An 18,142-nucleotide genomic window follows, 5' to 3' on the forward strand; every position below is an offset into this window, starting at 1 on the left:
TGCATAAGAATGTTGAGCACCTGCAATAGCCATTACACAGCAATAGCTGCCATGTTCTGTATCACCTCTAAAAATAGAAACTGGATTATTACTCTTACTTACCTGTGTAAGTTACATGCCTGACTGTAGACATTTGTCTTTCAATGTTTAGCTATACCATTAAGATTTAATGGGTAACCCGGGTGAAAAAGAAATCTGTGCCAAAATATTGCTCACACAGGATGCTGCAGTACTAGAAAGCTGTGTAGTTTATATGCTGCTGAATTATGCTTATTTGGGTGTAAAGAATATAGGTATGAATAAGTTCTTTTTAATTAGTTTTTCTTGCCTATACATCTTCAGAGAATCATCTTAATACTGGTTGTGAATCACACCAATAGATAATGTTTTGGATCATCACAAAATGGCTGAAGCCTTTAACCCACTGCTTTTCCTTTAGAGCTAACTTATTACAATATACATATTAACACACAAGTCCAGTGTAGCTGTTTTTAAATCCAAGAAGCTGGTTGAGTTATGCCTTCAATGGGCTTCCTTATGTTTCTGGTATTGTTTTTTTTCTTCCAACCACAACATAATGCAGCCCTACAGAAGCACTTGGAGTCTTTCTTCTCTCTAGCAAACATCTTTCTGTCTACTGAAGCACAAAACAACTCTTTATAAGCACACTTTCATCTTCTTTGATGTAGAGCACAGTTTTCCTCTTCTTCTGGGCTTCTATAGCTTTCACTAATAGTATTTTTTTTTAATTACAACTCCAGATAAAAAATTAATGAGATTACTCAAGAGTCTTGAAGCGCTAGTACTTGAAACGATACAATTTCCGAAACATTTATATACTTTATTGCATTGTTTTCCCATCTTAATTCCTGCATTTAACCATTATTTTTGCATTGGAATACATTTATTTATTTTAAATATTTCTATCCTGCCCTTCCACCCCATGATGGGGCACTCAGGGCAGTTCACAATGTGATTGTACACAGTAAATAAAAACACAATAAAACATTCAAATAGATAATAAATACATAAAATACAGTTAACAATTCAAGGGGGTGATATTAAAGAAGTCTAAAGAGGTAAAACTTGAAAGGGGGGGAAATAAAATAAGTTTCAAGCTATAACATTCAGTCCCTCCCAAATAATGATTCAAATAAGAAATCATTTGTATAGCTGTTGGTCACTCATCTTTGACAGTGTGTGCACTGATATTCTTCTGTAACCTATAAAATATATATTTCTCCCTGGTGGGCCACCAAACAGAACATGTTCTATTTTAGAAGCAGAGTGATAGTGTCAAGGGAGGAAATGACATTTAGCTTTGGTTGCTTGATTGAGCTGCTTAGGCTTTGCATATTAAACTGCAAGAAACTTTAACTTTGCTCTTTGCGGGAGGCTTTTCCTTTTGAGTTGTTGTCTCCTATTTTTGCTTCATTCTGTTTCATTCTAGAAGATGGAAATTGCAGGATGGGATGAAAAATGATGTGGCTGAAATGCATGTGCTCTTTCAAATGTGCTTAATGGAATTTAATTAGATTTTAGATGATAATTTTCTGGGGTAGAGAAAGAACAGGTAGGGCAAAGAGTGTAGTAGTATTACCAGAGTGCTTCCTGGAATGTTTACTCAGACACAGAGTGAAAACATATTTTCAGATACCCAGAATCCTCTACATCCTGGTTATTTTAATTCCACACCAACTTTCTCCTTCATTCTGAATATTGGAGGCAAGCTTGAATACTCCACCCTGCTGGAAACAAAGAGGGTTTTGGAGCATCTCTTTCTAGCTGGGACTACCAGCAAGGCTGCTTTAATGGGAGACAAGTCATAATTGTACCCATGGGTACAACTGCCAGCAGTGCATGAATGATGTTTCAGAGGAAAAAATATAATAGGAGGGAAAGAGATGGAGCTCTTCTCCCTCCCAAAACACCCCCAAACCATCCATTAAATTTCTTGGTACAATCCTTCATCAAACGCTCTTTTAGGAATCACCTAAGAATGTGGGTACAGTGAAAATGTAAACAAATGCTGCAGCCTGTAACTATCTTGAAAGATTGGCTTCAGTGGCGCCCTCAGATCATACGACTTACAAGGAGATGATGTGCTTGAGAAAAAAAGGATAGCAATCTATCCTTGATGCTGATAAGAAACCCGGCAAATGCTTAATATGGGTTTACATTTCTTAAATTGCTGTCCCACCTTTTCTCCAAGGAGCTGAGGTGGCGTGCATGGTTCTCCCCCCCCCAATTTATCCTCACAACTGCCCTGTGAGATAGGCTAGGCCAAGAGCCAGTGACTGGCCCAAGGTCACCCAGTGAGCTTCATGGCTGGTCTCCCAGGTCCTTGTTCTACATTCTAACCACTACATCACACTATTGACCATTGAACCGCACTGTCACTGAGTCTGTTTTTCCATCAAGTCTGCAAAACTGTAACTAGGGGGAGGTATGTCTTTGCCCAGTCTGGGAACGGACTGCCAAGGCCGTTGCTATGGCAGCCATCGCGATAAAATGGGAAAAGTTCTAGCAGCTATCTGTAAGTTGAGTCTTCTGAATTATGCCTCTGAACTGAGAGGTTCTCTTCTGTGTTGGAGAGAGATGTACCAGAAGGGGGGGTGACTGAAGAAACTCTACATGTATTTACTCTTAAGCCTCTGGCCATAATGTCTTAATAAAGACTCTTAATATGCTCTAATGCTCTGAAGAAGTTTCTTGCTCAACTTAACTCCAACGTAATGTATGCTGTTTCACGCAACAACGCACACACGTCAACAGGGTTATGGGTCCAGATCCACAGCGCATTACACGGGAGTAAGTTGCTGGTCTGAACGGCAGACGGAGTTCCAGAGGGCAGCTTGATTGATTGTACCAGACGGAGGTGAGCAACATGGCTGTAAACCTGTCTGGGGCAGGCTTGCCAATGGAAAGATTGACGGAAAAGAATTATGGCAGCTAGAAGCTGAGGATGCGGGCTTTGCTGATAAATGAGGATTTATGGGACATTATCGATGGACCACCCCCGGCGGTATTGACCGCGGCCTGGAAGCGCAAAGATCAGAGGGCGCAGGCGTTTATAATCTTGGCTCTATCGGATTCTCAACTGATGTGTGTGAGAGATGAGCTGTCGGCTAAACAGATGTGGGACGCGTTGCAGGATTTGTCCCAGGAATGGCAGCGGAGGCAGAAGGCGCAGAGAGCCGAGCTGATGGAAGCTGTCAGAAGCAAGGAGGAGAAAAGTGCCGAACCGGAGGAGGCAGCCGAAAGCAAACAGGATTACAAGCGGCAGCTGTTAAAGGCTTGTTATGCCTGTGGGGCTCGTGGGCATCTCCAGAAAGACTGTGCAGTCAAGCGCAACTCCAGGGACGGAGGCTTGAAGCAGGGAAGTGTGAACTTTGTTTGTAAACAGAAGCCACAAACTTTAGCACCTATTGAATGGCTTCTCGACAGCGGGGCGAGCCATATATTAATTAAAGACAGAAGTTTGTTTTATGCTTCAGAAAAAGTGCAGGATTTTGTGCAACTTGCTGATGGATCACAGAAACGGGTGGAAGCCCGAGGACTGGTGAGATTTGATAAACTTGGGATAATGTCAGATTGTTTGTTTGTTCCGGAATTGGCTCATAACATATTGTCAGTCAGAAAACTGGTGAGTTGTGATTTTTCTATATTGTTCCACAAAGACCAATGTTATATAATGAGGGGAGATCAAGTGTGTTTGCAGGGAAGCCTTAATGATTCACAGTTTGTAATAAAGAGCAGTCAAGCAGGGTGTGCTGTGTTAAACGCTGAGGCACAGGTACATTAGGGCTGCGTTCATGAATGGCATCAAAGGCTGGGGCATGCAAACCTTGACACGATTAAGAAAACCCCAATGCATAGTGAAGACATGCGTTTAAGAGATTGTGGACAGTTAATGGATTGTGATGCATGTCATAAAGCTAAAATGACTATTGCACCAATTAACCGGGAGGCTGAAAGAACCACAACAGCTCCCTACCAGCTAGTTCATGTTGATTTATCAGGGCCAATAAATGCTTCACGAGGAGGTGCGAAATTCTTTATGGTACTGGTTGATGATTTTTCAAAATACACTCATGTTTATTTACTTAAGCAGAAAAGTGAAGCTGAGCAGAAGCTGAAACTGTTCATTAAGAGAATCGAAACTCAACATGACGTCACTGTGAAAGCGATTCACTCAGATCAGGGGGGTGGGAATTTACGAGCAAAGCGTTAAGTGGCTTCCTTGAGAGTAAGGGAATACGCCAGACTTTCACAGCTCCTTTTAGCCCGTTTTCCAATGGATCTGCTGAGAGAAAAAATAGGGTGCTTCAGGAAGCAATGAGAGCCATGCTGATGGATTGCAGTTTAGGGAATTCCTTCTGGGGAGAAGCAATTCTTTATGCGAATTATATTCACAATAGGGTGTTACACAGTGCACTTGGAATGCCTCCTTATGAGAAAATCACTGGCAGAAAACCGAAAGTACAACACATTCAAAAATTCGGGGCAAGGTGCTGGATCCACATTCCACAGGGAAAAAGGAGGGGCAAGCTTGCGCCCAGAGCACAGCAAGGTTTTGTTTTGGGATTTCAGAATGCATATTTCAGAGTTTGGTGTCCAGAAACACAGCAGTTACTTCTGAGCAGAAGCATTAAAGTCTCAGAAAAACCGTGGGATCAGATCAAAGAGAAACAGTTGTTCTTACAGGGTCAGATGACACAGAAAAACAATCATTTAAGCCAGATCTTGACATTAAAGTGGAAGGCACACAAATACCTCTCAGAGATGCTTTGAATGAGCTCATTTGTGCAAAACGCAGATCAAAGAAACGCAAGGCTGAGGAAATGGAAGCTCCTGCGCAGGCTGTGCCAAGCACAAGCACAGATGGGGGGGCAGAGAGAGCAGAAGCTCTGGTACCTTTAAGACGTTCTACAAGAGTAAACATAGGGAAACCACCTGAAAAATTCACAGTGGGGTTAGTATCCAGTCCTGGAATGCATAAACTGGTGGAAATGGATGGTGACACTTTGTATTTGACATGTGTACAGCCAAAGTTTGATTGAATAAAGTTCTAGCTAAATGTACAGAGATGTTCTGAAATGTACTGTAATGTACTGAGATGTAATTTTGAACTGTACTGAAATGTAAGCTGTATTGCAAGATGTATTGGAGAAATGTATTGTTATTGTTGTAATGAGTTACAGACATGATGGGAAAATGGGGGGATTTGTTGACCATTGAACCGCACTGTCACTGAGTCTGTTTTTCCATCAAGTCTGCAAAACTGTAACTAGGGGGAGGTGTGTCTTTGCCCAGTCTGGGAACGGACTGCCAAGGCCGTTGCTATGGTAGCCATCACGATAAAATGGGAAAAGTTCTAGCAGCTATCTGTAAGTTGAGTCTTCTGAACTATGCCTCTGAACTGAGAGGTTCTCTTCTGTGTTGGAGAGAGATGTACCAGAAGGGGGGGTGACTGAAAAAACTCTACATGTATTTACTCTTAAGCCTCTGGCCATAATGTCTTAATAAAGACTCTTAATATGCTCTAATGCTCTGAAGAAGTTTCTTGCTCAACTTAACTCCAACGTAATGTATGCTGTTTCATGCAACAATGCACACATGTCAACAGTATGCACTGCTAGTCCTACTCAGACTAGACCCATTGAAATTAATGGACATGATTAACACAGGTCCACTAATGACAGTCGGTCTACTTTGGGAAGGACTTGGTTGGATAAAACCAACTGGTTTTGAGCATCAGATTTTCACTGCAAAGATATTAACTTTGTTAGAATGGACTGTAGGTCCTTGAGAAAAAGGCATGCAATGTTCTATTCTGGTAAATATCCTTAAGAGTGAATGTTGGGCCTGCATGCTGCCCTATTACCCCTCCTCTCTCTTCCTTTTGTGTGCCAGCTTAAATTCACTGAATTTGAACTTGGGAACTGTGGCTTAATGTTGGCTTACTAACCAGGATCAGAACTGGTGCCCAAATACTTCTGGAGAGTGTGTCAATACTTTTGGAGATCTGTGCTGCAAAAAAGGTAACTTTGTTGAAGGCAACAGAGAACCATATCCAACAAACAGCCAAATTTTACATGCCATGAGAAGTTATTTTATTGTTAACAAATCATACAATATAGTTTAAAGATAAGAGGAGGAAATTTTTCTTGAGCAGATTATATTTGCAAAGAGCTGCAAAACCAAACTGCTGAACTTGGTAACATCAACTACTGGTGAAACTGCATTACCCAAATCCACCTGTTTATTTCCTGCTTTGAAATGATCTTGTACTGGTTATGTAGATGCAACCTGGTTTTGTGAACATTTCAATGTATAGTCATTTCATAAGCCATGGCTCATTTGTTTAGATCAAAAGTTCTAAACAAATGACCCAGTACCAGGACATGTTTTGACTGAACCATTTGCATGAACAGGCTGTATTGGCCATCTGTGACTAATACTATTTGAGATTACAAAGAAGGTCATGGTTTTGTGAGTGCATTTTGTGCTCGAATCTCTACTACAGAACAAGAAATAAGTATGTTGTATGTAGGCAGAACATTTATCACTACTATGGGTTGTATCCAGCTAGGTTTTACTCAAAAAAGACCCTTTGTAATTAGTGGACTTTCATAAGTTCTGTCTATTAATTTCAGTGGGTATACTCTGAGTACGATTAACATGTTGGAAGTGGGGCAAGAGCAACTCCTGTTTGGGTTCTTTTGTTTGTATTCCAGAAGGAAGATAGAGTTAGGGTCCTCTAGCTGGCTAGGCTTGCCTACCTTTACCTGTGCTGTTCTCTACCTTCCTCCCTTCCATTGTAAACTGATATGCTCAGGGAAGCTGACTTGCTCCTCCTTCCTTTGTCTTTTTCTTTGACTGTCCTAGGAGAGAGGAGACATCTTTGTCTTTGCTCTCCCTCCTGAGCCATGAGGGCAATATCCAAGTCTGGGCATTGCACCTCCAACTTAGTTAGTTTGAACTAGGTATGCCTTCCCTATCTACTATGTATTTCTATAAATAAAGTAGCTTTTCTAATTTTACTAAGTCTTAAGTCTCAGTGATTTAAATGCAGGATAAAAGCCTGCTACTTAGGTAAATACACACACTGGCACACATGCAGCTCAGATGCTGAGTATCTCTGCATATTTCCATAACAAAACTTGGATACAATCCTATGTTTTTCAGCAGAACATTTTCCACTCTTCACCTCCAGTGACAGTTACAGTCTGTTGAAACAGATTTGTGGACAATACTTGGCATATCATGTACAGGTCTTTCAGTGTGCTAAAATTAATGTTTACAGTTTTCAGTGCTTAATTCTTTTAAAGGATTTGATCCTGAATTCTTCTCAGACCCAGTTTGGGATGCCAATTACTACACCACATGGACTCTCTGGCTGTGTGAATTGGCCCTCGGTGCCCAGTTGTAGATGCTGCAGAAGGAGGCTTTCAAGAACCCAGGACACTAATAAAATGTTTCTCCCTTTTGTTAACCCTTCAGTTTAATAAAACCTTCAGTATGGATCTGAAATAGAACTTTTGATCTGTTTGGATGAGTCTGAGAGTCCAGTTGTAAGTGTAGCTTGTTTCTCAGCATCATCTAGAAGACTTGATAGTAATGTGAGTTGCTTTTACTGTGCTGCTAGGTTGTTGGGACAGAAAACCACATCGGTGTTGAGGGAAATTAAGCACATAACATGACTGGTGAATAACTTAAGTCTTGTTTAAGCAAAAGGAAGTTCTGGCTTGTGAGTCATGGTTGCTCGAAAGAATAGTTAATACTCAGCCCACCCACTACTTCATTGCTGAGTCACTGCTGGGTGAATGGGAAGTTGCCATCACCTATGCAAGTAGGTAGAAGAAGGCAATTTTTAGAGTTGAAATGTAAATATTAAGAGCACTTATAAAAATTGTGGCTAGAAGGTGTTTTCCTAATGTCATTAGCTGAAAAGTTTCTTTGGGAAGTGTTGTATCTCAGTGATGGAGCACATACGTTGCCAGAAGGTTCTTGGTTTAAATCCCTGTCATGTCCAGGTAGGACTAGGAAGTGTTTCTGTCAGAAACACTGGAGAGCTGTTACCAGTTGGTGTAGACAACATTGAGCTAGTTGGACCAATCGTTTGGCTCTGTATAATGAGTTATGTGCTTGTGTTCTTAGAGCAATTCCCTGTTCATGTATTTTTCTGTGTCCGTTGATTGGCAACAGAGCAGTATAAACATGCTGCAGCTTTTCAAAGTTTTCTTTATAATTTGGAAGAATTTAAAAAATGACAGTGCTTATGATAATGCCGAAGCCTACATGAGATTATCAGGTTCTGTAAAACTGAGTACACTTACAGTCATGTAGATATCTACACACTCTACTTTAGCACTTTACGATACCTTTCACAGCCATGCTTGAGACTCTGAATGTGATATGGTTTATGGGTCATTAGGATATCGAATTAGAGTTTTGAAGTGATGCCTTGAGTATTTTGATCCTGGAAGCAATAATTTTGTTTTATATATTTATGCCCCTCACTTTATGATAACTCCTACTAGGGAGATTGCAAAAATTAGAACAAAACACACAAAAGAGCATAAAACACAAAAGAAAGAAAAGGCATGCACTTTTCATTTGTGTACTGTTCTCCAAGGAAGAATGAGCACCCAATTCAGATGAGGGAAATTGTAAATGGCAGTGTTCAGTAAGTTATTTAGTAGCTTTTAGGAAGGGGCAGTGTGCAGAGTGGATTTACCACAATTGAGGGTTGTATCCACTGCTGCACCAGGCGGGTTACAGTTTCCTTTCCTATCCCTGCACACCTCCAAAATCTACTTTGGAGGGTCCTGCAACCCTCTGGAGCTGATTTTGAGTCTGTGTGTGTGTGTGGCGGGAACAGGAAAGAAAGAGGAAGCTCTGTTGTGAGCACAGTAGTCATTTGTGCCAGCAGAGCTGTAGTGTTGGATATGGCTCACAATTTGTGAGTGAATGTTGTCGGGTTGCATTCTAGATGCAGAATATGCTTTCAAACCACCGCTTCAGTGAACATCCAAATTCCCAGCAAGATGAGCTCTGTGACTGTTGCACTCATCTCATAAAGCACTCTCCAGAGATTTGAGCACATAGTAGAGAGCACATGGTAGAGCAGTTAGGCACAAACCAGGCAGCTACTTTGCTGAAAACTGACAGCTCACCCTTTGTCCAGAAATTGACTCTAGCCCCTGCAGCTGGAGGTTGTGTGAACTTGCCCTTAATTTAACAGGCAAGAAATTTGCTATTCATTTGTAGTACTTACTTAGGGAGAGGTGGCGTGTGCAGTGCATATCTGCAGAAAGATGTCATTGAAAAGTCAGATTTGACTGGAGTAGAAGCCAGTGTGGCTTATTTAAATTTTAATGAATTAGTAACAGGTTTGATATAGACTGGTAAGCAGAAAGGATTTCACACTGCTTTGAGTATTTTAAAGTGGAGCTAAAGTATTAATGGTTCAGTTTAACTTAATTAAATTTATTTTATTGATTGATTGATTTACTTACATTTATATTCTGCATTTCTTTCATCAAGGAACTCAAGACAGCATACACGTGGTTCTCAGGTGGTCTCTCATCAAGGCAATGACTAGACCCAGACCTGCTTCAGCCAGGTGGTGGCCTCATATGCCTTCAGACCATAATCTTGGCTATAACGAAAAGGATACTCAGAAAGTCCCACCTATATTCAGTCCTCTCAAGCCTAAGTTTGTTCAGTATATATGAAGCCCGCTCATGGGAGGAAGCGCATGGTTTATTCCTGTGTCTCCATGTTACACTGCCCAGAGATTGTGTTGAAAAATATTTTTGTCCCGCTGTATTTGACCATTCCCACATTCTGAACACTAGCTATGTGGGAAACAGCTTTTTGTGTGTTTTGCTTTGCATGGATGAATTTTAGTTTGATTATTGGGACATGTCATATTTACTTAGTAAGATTTCGGTGAATACCATCCAGTTTGGATGCTACTTGCAGTAGACAGTTGTGGTTTTAGCAGATAAGCAATGTGAAAGCTGTGGTCTGAACTGAGGTGTGTAGTAAGAGAGAAAAACTGAGGGAATGATTGATAGACTCTGTTCTTTAAAGGAATGTGAAGACTCCAGAGCGCTGAAGATGGCAATTCAACACCAGCAGAACAAGGTGAGATTAAAAAATAAGTTGTCTCTAGTTCCTGACAGTCCATATTTTATGGAAAGATGTCATTTTTATTTTAGTTTTGGCTAATGGATGAAGAATAAACATTTCCTGTTCATGGCCCTTGATTCACAGTAAATTAAAAGAGAAGAGAGGACAGTCTTTTTTTATTTTTACACAACAGTTGGGGTAGTGTGTTTGGATTTTTCACTTGTCTTTAAGCCTTGAGCATTGGGCAATTAGCTGTGTCAATACCTGCTACACTAAGGTGGTGGCAGTCGAAACAAATTCACTCTGTGTTATTGATTTAAAATGCAAATTAAAAACTTAGGCTTGAGAGGATTGAAAGGCTGACACTGTAAACAGACAGTAGACTACGTTTAGACAGTTGAAGACGTGGTGTCTGTACTTATATGGTTCTACAGATTTGGCCTAATCCCAGAATTTGGCCTGAGGACGTGTGAGGACACCACCTTGTTGAAGTTAAGCAGCTAGATTTGGTCAGTGTCTGGATGGGGGACTTTCTGGGAACCACATTAACACTGCTTTGGGTTCCATGTCAGAAGAAAGGTGAGATATAAATGTAAGACAAGAAAAAGAAAATTATAAACTGCTATATCATGGAAATGAGAATGTGTATTCTGAAATTATTTTTCTAAACAGTGATGACATTTGAAAACATGGGTTTGTATCAAGACTCTGTTATATAAGCAGCTGCAGTCTTATTTCACTTCTACCTGCATAAGCAGGAGTAGGAGCTCAATAAATGTTTGATTTTTGGTTTGTGTGAATGAATCTCTCAAGGCCCTTAGGGAAAGAGTAGAGAACGTGTGGCCCTCATTAAACAACAAATTCCATAACCCTTGACCATTGGCCAACTAGCTGGGACTGATGGAAGTTAGTCCAACAACAACTGAATGGCCAGAGGTTCCCAACCCCTGTCTTGGGGTCCTTATAACGTCACAGTTCTGTTCCATACATTGTCTGCTCATTAACTTTTAAGTGTTGGAGTGGTCATGTTGCCTCCTTGTACCACTGTGAGTTACAGTACAGCCTGCATAGAACTTAGTGTTTTGAACTTAGTAAGTTGGGCTTGTTTCCACTCACTTGTTATAAGAAAAGCAAACATCTGCATACATTAAAAAAAAACCTTGAAAAATTTCCATAGCTAGCTAATTCCTAAGAAAGTTTTCCCTATGAGCATACTGGATGCTTCACAAATAAATCATGGTAATATCAATCATTAGGTTGGACTTGAACATTGCAGCTTCAGTTATCTATTTAGCAGTGGAAACGTCTATGGAATTCTGTATGCAGGAGGACAAAAGTGTAGTTAAAAAGAACAATCCATCCTCTTGAAATCTTTCACAAAAGCCGTCTTTGCTTCTTTTGCCCCATGTGTCCCATTGAGCTTCCTGTCAGGTCCCCTTAGCTTAGTTATGCCCTGAGGCACTCAGAGTGATATTGTCTGGAGCTGCTTTTGGTACATCCTCTCCCTTTGGCAACTCACAACCAATTTGCCTCCTATTATGTTTTGACCGATAGGCCAGCCTTGTTGGGTGGCATCCCAGCAAGCCTCTTTGCCGCTTTGTCACCATTCCTTCCCTTGGCCAACTGACTGCCTCATTCCCTGACAACAGCACTCATCCTGTTTGTGTACCTTGAGAGGCCAGCCCTTCACAGACCAGGAAGCCTGAGTAACCACAGAGGAACAGCTGGCAGCATCGTAGTCACTGCTGCTGGTCATGGGGTGGACTTCACAGAACAGTGGATGGAATGGATCCTGTATTTGTGAGAGATTGGCTTGTGGAGAACAAGTGGAGACACAGGGATGATTAACAAGCAATAGTCAGCAGCTGGAACACACAGTCCCAGGTCATAAGAAAGTGTGAGAGAAGAGTGATTGGTGTCACTTGCCAGTGGTCATGCCTCAGCCTTCCCCTTTGTCATAGGGGAGGGTAGATTTATTTATTTATTTATTTATTGCACTTGTATACCGCCCCATAGCCGAAGCTCTCTGGGCGGTTTACAGCAATCAAAAACATTAAGACAAATATACAATTTAAAACAAATATTTTAAAAACAATTTAAAACACAATTTTAAAATTTAAAACAATATAAAAACAATTTAAAACAATTTAGATTGCACTGTCTGAGCATTTTGGGTTTGCAGTAGAACTCTGTGTGTGGATAGTTCTTTTCTAAGCATCCAGACTGTGATTCTGCATGGCAAAAGTGGTTGAGTGTTTGACAAGCATGGGAAATGGTTGAAATGGAGTGGCTGGGCTCTGTCAACAGAGACCTTACCTTTGTGTGGGGGGATGAGTGCCTCTGTTGTGTGTATAGGAGGCTACCTGCTGTTGGAGGAGGGAGAGTGTTGGAACAATACTGTTCAGACAATACATAGTATTCACATGTACCAAAGGTGTGTGTGAGAGGAGACAGTTCTGGGTGTTATTCTTTCATTACCTGTGGGAAGAGCTCTGCCCTGCCAGGGCTGGTGTTGGGTGTCTTCTGTCTGTAATCTCAAGGTGCTCAAGTTTCCATACATGTTCTGATTTATTATTTATTTATTTATTACATTTATATACCGCCCCATAGCCGAGGCTCTCTGGGCAATTTACAATAATTGATGTAGCCTGTTTGTGCAAAGTGCCCATTCTCTATAGAGACCCACACCATAATTCTCCATTATGAGCTCTAAGTGTGCACATTTATTTATTTATTTATTTGACATCCCGCCCTTCCTCCCAGAAGGAGACAAGAGTGGCAAACAAAAACACTAAAAACACTCTATAATCTTAAAAACCAAAGACTTTAAAACATATTTAAACAAAACATCTTTAAAAGCAAATTTTAAAAAATCTTTAAAAAATCTTAAAAAGCAATTCCAACACAGTTGCAGACTGGGATAAGGTCTCTACTTGAAAGGGTTGTTAAAAGAGGAAGTAGGCACTGAAAAGATAACAGATGGTGCCTGTCTAATATTTAAGGGGAGGGAATTCCAAAGTGTTGATACCACAGCACTAAAGATCCGCCTCCTATGTTGTGTGGAATGGGCCTCCTGATAAGATGATATCTGCAGGAGGCCCTCATCTGCAGAGTACAGTGATTGAATGGGTATATAAGTGGTAAAATGGCCTTTCAGGTATCATGGTCCCAAGCTGCATTAGGGCTTTGTATACCAAAATCAGAACCTTGAACTTGGCCCAGTAGCTAATGGGCAGCCAGTGCAATTCTTGCAGCAGCAGGGTAACATGTTGGCAATACTCTGCCCCAGTGTTCAGTCATGCCACCACATTTTGCACCAGCTGCAGCTTCTCGACCAACCTCAAGGGCAGCCCCACATAGAGTGCATTACAGTAGTCCATCCTGGAGGTTACCTCTGCCTGGACAACAGTGGTCGGGCTATCCTGGTCCAGAAACAGCTGCAGCTGAATTACCAGCTGAAGCTGGCAAAAGGCACTCCTAGGCACTGAGGTCATCTGGGCCTCTAGTGACAAAGATGAATCCAGGAGCACTGAAGACTATGATCATTGATTTATGGACAGCACACCTTCTCCAGAGACTCTTACTGTCTTTTTCTGACATATTGATGGATGGGGAAAGCATATTGGTTTAAACTCCAGTGGGGAAATGTAATCCATAGAGACCTATTGAAAAGGAGAGGTCTTTTTTTTTTTTAAAGTGTGTTTGAATAGAAGTGAACATATACAAACAACTGCCAGTTTATTAGTAGGCTATTTTGTCTGACGTTTACCTTAGTTCTTCCTGCATCCAAAGATATTGTAGGTTATTTTGACTGAACAGTTCAAAACTGCTTTTGGAACATGGACATCTAGTTCCTGTACAGTTTATGGATGGAGGGGACCATAAATAAATCTTACTGTGTTGTCACCCTGTTGTAGAGCTAATCTTTTCAGATTCCACAGAGCAGAGCCTATTGTGCATTATATGGTGCTAGGCATGTTGATTCCTGATAAATAGTAATGTCAGTTACACCTGTCAATGCATTAAACAATTAGTTTAGCTCCATGGTACGGTAAGTTCCTGTTTTCTTCCTTGCTGCTTGAAGCCTGCTGGAATATTGACTTACGTTAGAAGTGTAGAGATGCTTGCCAGGGCCTGGAACTCAGGAAGGTTAAAACCTTAAAAGGTTTTAACTTCTAGCTTATTTCCAAAATCAATTTAAAGTGCTGGGTTTTACCTATAAAAGCACATACAGAAGTTTCCAGGTTCAATTCCTGGCATCTCTAGATTGGACTGGGAATATACCCAGTTTGGAATCCTGGAGAGCAGTTGCCAGTCACTGTAAACCAGCCTTTCCCAACCAGTGTGCCTCCAGATGTTGTTGGACCACATTCTCATCTTTCCTGACCATTGGCAATGCTGGCTGAGGCTGATGGGAGTTGTGGTCCAACAACATCTGGAGGCACGCTGGTTGGGAAAGGCTGCTGTAGACAATACTGAGCTAGGTGACCAATGGTATGACCCAGGATAAGGCAGCTTCCCTATGTTCCTAAGCAGTTTCAGACAAGGGTATATGAAGGATGGCCTGCTCCTTTATGCACCAGCCTGTCTGATATTCAGAGATCATATTCTGGGTGCCCCAACTGTCTGAAGATGGGTGGGTAGGATAGGACCATTTCTGTGCCTCAGTTGCAGAATATCCTCTCCAGAGGCACTAATGTGTCTGTAACTTTCTCATTTTTAAGCATCAGGTTAAGACATTTTTGTTCTCCCAGGCTTTAATGTTATGATTTATTTCTAGGCCGCCTTTTGGGCAAAAAGGCCCCCAAGGCGGCTTACACACAAATACAAAATACAAATAAAAACAATATTTACAAAAATTCAAGCCAATAATATCCAAGCATTTCTATAAAGCAACAACAGCTAAAAACCAAAATCATTCATCTTCCTGGTATAGGACAGTTCCCAGAAAAATGTCACTAAGAGCGACACAGATGATGACTTTTCTGTTTTGTGCTTGCTTTTAAGAAACTTTATATTCTGATGTAATTGGGAGCTTATGAGCTGTGTTGAACAATAGGCTCAACAAGAAGGAAGTATTTGCTCCCATGCAATGCACAGTTGACCTTTATAACTTTGTGTAAGGTCAGTAGCACATGTAAACGGGAAAAAAATGGCTAGACAGAATAATAGAATTTTAATGACGGATGTCCAAGATAACTTGTTCAGGAATCCTTGCAGCAGACTCAGACTTTGGACTGCCACAAGCACATGAACAAATTACTAATTTGTCGTCCTATACATATACATGTGATTTGTAACCAAGACTATTTATATTTTTAAAATTGGTTAAGAATGTCCAGAGCCCTGAAATTAGACCAATGAAGAATATTTTTCTGAGATTTTGTTTTGTGTTTATATTGTTTCTGGCATGTCTAAAAATATTTGGGCAGAAGTCTTAGACTAAAGGGGTCCTTGGGCTGCATGTTATGTTGTTGGAGGATGGGGTTTCTATGCTTTGCATAGCTTTACCTTCTCCATATTCCTCTTTTTCTCAAATTTGCATCAAAAATAGAGTGCAAGACATGAAGCTCTTGATATCAGATATAATGTAGAGCTTTCGGTAAATACCAGTGTTGCAAACTAGCTCCTAAGCTAGTTGGTGCCTTTTGGAGTATTCTATTAAATCTGTTCTGCCTGAATTATGATTACCAACTTAAAACTAGTATCTTTCAGATTGTGCAACCTACACAAGGGCTTTTAAGACAGATTTCACTGGCACTAGAATTTAAAAATAATCTGCTGATGCAGAAAATGGCTTGCCAGAGTCAAGTGAGATTAGATGTGGCCAAGTACAGAAGAATGAGAGGTAAAACTGTGCACTATGATGCATTGTTCATCCCAGCATCGGTGCCATCAGAGAGTATTGCTAGGTTATCTCCTAGAGACAGGCAGCTGGAATGAGACATAAAAAGGGGGGATGTGATTGTGTTGGCGAAAGTAAATTCTGTGTGTGCCAGTATTGTGGCTGTTAATTTTAGCTTCTGGCTGGGTCATGTCAGTTGCCAATTTCTTATACTGGGAAAATACCAAAAGAAACCAAGGTTTTGGGGGAGGTGGCTTTTTACCAGCAAACAAGATCATGAATACTAATGATTTCATTATTCTTTTGTGTTGTCTGGCTGTGTTTATCATCCTACCTAATATCTAGAGACAGAAATATCAGCTGCTAAATTTCCCTCCATTGATGTGTAACTGTATTTGTGTGAAGTGAACTCTGGCTATGATGTGACTAAGCTTTGTTAGATCGCTATTTTTTGTGGTAATTACAGTTACCTCATGATATATGATAAGAACAGGAGAGAATGAGCAAATGTTGCCGAACTTAAATGATTAGATGGATAGGTTTTATTAATATCTAGTTGTAATGCTTGGTGCTGCTGATCCTCAATCCAAGAGGTGACAGTGTCCAAGATGGAAAAATCCAATGCCCAAGCTATATGGGAAATGATGAAATGGGTGCTAGAGATGAGAGATGCAAGCTCCCCATATCTTGACATAACATTTTCTGGGGTTTGTTTGCCAGAAGCAGTTAATTTGAGCTTCTTTGCCACGAACAGGGACAGTGAAACATAGAGCATTGTGAGGTCACTAGTAATTTGTGGGACTAGACACATGGTGCTTTATTTGACTTCAGCTGTGTGTGTATCATAGCATCTAGTTGGTCCTGACATTTGAGTCGGTAAGTTAACAATATTGTTAAAACCTCTTACAAATAAGGAAAAGTATTTAAGACTTCTGTCTTGAAACTGTATAATAAAATATGTAAACATTTGAATGCAAGCAGTTTTCTCTGCTTGTCATGCCACCTGTCTGTCATGATGTCATTGATAGAAAGGATGTAATGTTTTTGAATTTCACTTTCTCAAGTTTCTAGAGTAATTTTGAAAAGATGTTTATAAAATTGAGCTACAGAAGGTCAATAAGTGTGTTCTAAGAATAAGGGTAGAGTCATAGGTGCTAATCTTTGTGAGCTCTGGCTTGAGATACTCAATATCTTTCTGCCATAAACTCTCTGTTCACTTTAGAATGTAAAGGCCAGTCCACAGAACATGTTTTTGGCTGTTTTGTTCCTGCTATCTCCATATTTTTACAGTTGTGGGTAAACATCATGTGTGAACTGGCTGGTATTTTCTACAGTTTACTGCAGTGCCCAAATCTTATCCATTATTGTGTAGTTTAGTCATTACAGTTGTCCACAATTATGCTGTTCACCGCCCTGAGAGCTATTTGCTAAGGGCGGTATATAAATGTAACTAATAAAAAATAATAAAAAAATAAAATAAAAAATTCTTGCATGGTATTTTGTGAACTGCATGGATCTCCTTGTCCTTTGTGTTAATCAATTAATTAATGTGGTGTACCTCAAATTTCAAATGGGCAATTCATACTTGTTTTTCTCAGTTAAAATTGGAGATAACACTTCACTCTTAACATCCAAAAAAGATTACTTCTAGAGTAAGAACTACCTCTCCTCAGAAGAGGGCATCCCGTGTCTTTCTGTTTGAGTCAGTGTTTGGAGCATGACTTCTCTGAAAGCAGGTTTTCAGCTGTGTTTCGGCATGGGGGAGGATTCCTTTATTAAATTTATATCCTGTCCTTCCTCCTAAAGGAGTGTAGCCTGGCAGTTTAATGGTCTAACCACATTCTGTACAGGGGCCCCTCCTCCGGTACCCCAGGAGACTGACTTGAAGGAGCCAAGGAATCAGGCAGTAAATCATGCAGAGAATAAGTACACAGCAGTGTGTGTGTATATGTGTCTATTTCGAGCTTCACTGGAGACTTAAAAAAATAATTTTTTGCAGCATGAACAGTTCAGTTGCAGAACATTGGTTTGCCCCAGGACACACTTTGGGAATTATTGACTTAAAGAAATTAATAATGCATCTAAACTAGCAGAGCTATGTGGAAATGTCTCCTTTTTCTTTAAAGAGAGACACACTATATGCTGCAATCAGTA

At 40.5% G+C, this 18,142-nt stretch overlaps 1 protein-coding gene across 10 annotated transcripts in view; it reads left to right on the top strand.

The window, feature by feature from the left end:
* LOC133371697 (ankyrin repeat and fibronectin type-III domain-containing protein 1-like) overlaps positions 1-18,142 on the top strand; it is a 473,061-nt gene that overhangs the window by 84,031 nt on the left and 370,888 nt on the right. Inside the window, exon 2 of one of the 10 annotated variants that reach the window (XM_061599374.1) lies at positions 10,105-10,158. The exons of the other annotated variants lie outside the window; for them this stretch is intronic. The gene's annotated coding sequence lies outside the window, so the exon portion shown is untranslated. The remainder of the gene's footprint in view (positions 1-10,104; positions 10,159-18,142) is intronic. 10 annotated transcript variants of the gene reach the window in all.

Source organism: Rhineura floridana, chromosome 17 (assembly GCF_030035675.1).
Source record: "Rhineura floridana isolate rRhiFlo1 chromosome 17, rRhiFlo1.hap2, whole genome shotgun sequence".
Classification (NCBI taxonomy): domain Eukaryota; kingdom Metazoa; phylum Chordata; class Lepidosauria; order Squamata; family Rhineuridae; genus Rhineura; species Rhineura floridana.